The sequence below is a fragment of the Rhinolophus hipposideros genome, assembly GCF_964194185.1.
Source record: "Rhinolophus hipposideros genome assembly, chromosome: 2".
In the NCBI taxonomy this organism is placed as follows: Eukaryota; Metazoa; Chordata; class Mammalia; order Chiroptera; family Rhinolophidae; genus Rhinolophus; species Rhinolophus hipposideros.
Genome location: NC_138048.1, coordinates 40,796,010 through 40,799,743, shown reverse-complemented (window position 1 = coordinate 40,799,743; position 3,734 = coordinate 40,796,010). Strand labels below are relative to the sequence as shown.

At 36.6% G+C, this 3,734-nt stretch overlaps 1 pseudogene across 1 annotated transcript; it reads right to left on the bottom strand.

Annotated features, from left to right (window-relative positions):
- Positions 1-2,785: 2,785 nt before the first annotated feature.
- Positions 2,786-3,301, bottom strand: LOC308510060 (large ribosomal subunit protein uL11-like; annotated as a pseudogene). The gene has a single exon. The product of its transcript is annotated as a large ribosomal subunit protein uL11-like (transcript).
- Between the last annotated feature and the right edge of the window lie 433 nt (positions 3,302-3,734).

Here is a 3,734-nt window from a genome sequence, read left to right as displayed (position 1 = left end):
GGAAAGAAAAAGGAATTGAAGAAATATTTGAAGTAATGATAACTGAGAATCTCCCTCAAATTAATGACAGACAGCAAAGCACAGTTCCAGGAAGCCCAGGGAACACAAAGAAGAATGAATACCAAAGACATTACACCGAGGCAAATCATATTCAAACTTCATAAAAACAAAGATTTTTTTAAAAAAAACAATCTTGAAAGAAGCCAGAGAGGAAAAAACACCTTACCTCTAGAGACGAAAAAATAAGAAATATACCTGTCTTCTCAGACACCATGCAAGTTAGAAGAGAGTGGAGTGAAACATTTAAAGTGGAGAAAACCAAAAACCCACCAACCTAAAATTCTGCACTCTGTGAAATTATCCTTCAAAAGTGAAAGACAAATAAAGACTTTCTCAGACAAACAAAAACTGAGAGAATTTGTTGCCAGGAGACCTGCCTTTCAAGAAAAAAAAAAATCTAAAATCAATAATTTAAGTTTTCACCTTAGGAAAGTAGGAAAGAAGAGCAAATCAAATCCAAAGTAAACAGAAATAATAGAAATTAGAGCAGAAGTCAATGAAATCGAAAACAGGAAATCAATAGAGAAAATCAATAAAACCAAAAGCTAGTTCTTTGAAAAGATGAATAAAATCAATAAACCTGTAGCCAGATCAACTGAGGGAAAAAAAGAGAAGAAATAACTTACTAACTAGACATGAAAGACAGAACATCACCACAGACCCTGTGGACATTAAAAGCCTAACAAAGGAATAAATGAACAATTCCATGCCCACAAATTTGAAAACTTAGATGAAATAAACAAATTCTTTGAAAGACATAATCTGCCAAAACTCACACCAGAGGGAACAGTCTGAATATGTATATATTATACTGATAATATCGTATAGTATAGATAGAACAGTATGCTGGTAGTATACTGTAGTATAGACTGATCTCATTTATTAACATCAACACACAAATCCTAAAGAAAATATAAGCAAACACAATGCAACAGTGAAGCAAAAGAATAACATACTATCATCAAGTGTGATATCCATTAGGAATACATACGTGAGTTAGGAATCAGAAGATGTTAAAATAATCCACTCGATCAATAGATCTAAGGAGAAAAAGCCATAGATGCTAAAAAGGCTTTTGTTAAATTTCAACATAATACCACAAACAAATTAAAATATAAGTTCCTTTCCTTTCTTAACATGATTATATATTTATCAGCCCCAAACCAGCATTATGAAAAATACTAGAAACATTCCCTTGCAGTTTTGGAATAAAGACTTCTGCACTTCTCACTTACTTAATATTGTTCTGGTTCTGACTGGCCAATACATTTAACAAAATAAAGAAGATAAATGTTATATTAGTGTGCTAAGGCTGCCATAACAATAGACTGGGTGGCCTAAACAACAAAGAATGTATTTTGTTATGGTTCTGGAGGTTAGAAGTCCAAGATCAAGGGCCAGTAAGGTTAGTTTCTGGTAAGGACTCTTCCTGGTTGGCAGATGGCTGCCTTCTCACTGTGTTCTCACATGGTGAAGCAAGAAAGAGAGAAAAATCTCTCTGGTATCTCTTCGTACAAGGACAATCCTATAAAATCAGGGTTCATCCACTTTTCGAAACTCAATTAACCTGAATTACTTCATTAGAGGCCCTATGTCCAAATATATCCACATGGAGGGGTTAGGGCTTCAACACATAAAATTTTGGCAGACACAAACATTCAGTCCACAAAAGGCACACAAAATGGAAAAGAGAAAAAATTATCATTATTGAGTCATAATATGATTGCATACCCTGGAAACCCAAATGACTCTAATGCAAATAATACGAGAATTCAGTTAAGTGGTGAGATACAAACTGGGTACAGAAATTAAAGCTTTCATATATACTCGTATACCAGCAACCACTTAAAAGAAATAGAAGGAAAGATTCCATTGATGTCAGATGCAATAAAAATAAAAACACCAAGGGATAAACTTAAAAAAAAAATATGTGAGCTCTCTATGAAGAGAATATTTAATTGCTACTGAGAACAGAAATGAAACCTTGACCAAAGTAAAGAGACTCAACATCATAAAGATACCTATTCTCTCTACATTAATCTATATGGGTACATTTAATACAATTCCAATACAAATTTCTCCGTGATTTCTGACGGGGAGAAAAAACGGATTCTAAAGTTCATCTGGAAAAACAAATAAGAATCGTCAGAAGAATTGTGAAAAATAGAACACCGAGGAGTCCGGGTGGTGAGAGTGCAACAAGATGGGCATTCTAATACCTCTGTGGGTATGACTTCTAAGAAGGACAGTTTTGCAATATTTATTAAACTTACAGATGCACATGCTGTTAAATCCAGCATTCTACTTCTAGGGATTTATGCTACAAACATATGCTCACGTGTGAAAAATGACATCCGAACAAGGTTATTCACGGCAGAATTGTTTGTAATAGCCTACAATTGGAAACATCCTTCCTTACTGCCTATCTGTAGTGGTCTGGGTAATAAATTATGGACTGTCCACGCAATGTAATAGTCTGAGGCTGTGCAAAAGAAAGTTCTTTCTGGATGGGTATGGAATGATTACCAAGATATATGGCTAAGTTAAAAAATAAAAATAAATAAAAAGCAGGTGCTTTCGTATGATCTGTGTAAAAATGAGGAAAAATGAAGAATACACACAAACTTTAAATGTAAGAACACAAACTGCAACAATGTAGCTTTTTTGTTGTTGCTTTTTTTGGTTGTCAAATGCTCTTTAATTGAAATATTTTCTTTTGTAGTTCTTAATGAGCGGGCCCTTCCACTGCACCACTGTTGATGTCATCCGTGATGTCATGAGGGTGGCCGCCATCCACATTGCAACCCACAGACTGGGCAGTCCCCAAGATCTCCTTAATGGTTCCAGAGAGTTCTTTAGCTAGCTAAAGATTGATGCTGCATCTGTCAGGCAGTGTTAACAATCTCATCAAAAGTGGTATTTTCACTGTACTTAATTTATTTTGTTTGTTTTGTTTTGTTTTTTTCTTTGCTTCTTTTTGTTTCTTGGTGGTTCTTTGAGGGCTTTAATGATCATGGCAGAGGCAGAAGGTAGAACCTCAATGGGGGCCTGTCTGTTCTGAATGGTCAGTTTCACTGTAATCCTCAGACCCTTCCGATCACCAGCTGCTTTAGCAATGTCATTACCAACCTTCTTTGGAAACAGACCCAGGGAGCCGGTCTTGGGGCGTGGAACCAACTTCCCCACTGGTGCACGTCAGGTATACGAGTTTGATCTCGTTTGGGTCGATCTTCCGTAGCATGGTGGAGGCGGCTGCTGTGGGGTGAACCCAGATTCGGGACCACCCAAGAAAGGTGCACTTTGGCCTCCTCCAAGCCAAAAGCCAAAAGCAACATAGTTTTAATTTTTCTAAATTATGTACTCCAAATTCCCTTTCAATTATGAGGGAAGAGATTGTTAGGAAATCAAAGGGAGTGATGAACCATTGGTAAACAAGGAGAGTATGAGGGATGAGAGTAGGAGTTAGGAGTCTAGGAACCTATCCAGAGGAAGAAAGAACCAGAGAATCAGAGAAAGCTGGCCAACCAGGAAGAAACTGGACACTCAGTAAGTTTTATGGTGAGGACAGTCAGTTGAAAGTTCTTGCAACATTTTTCTATCCACCAAGGATATGAGATTCAGAGCAAACGATCCTGTTCCACTGCCTGAGAAATTATGGTATGTAAATCAAGTTA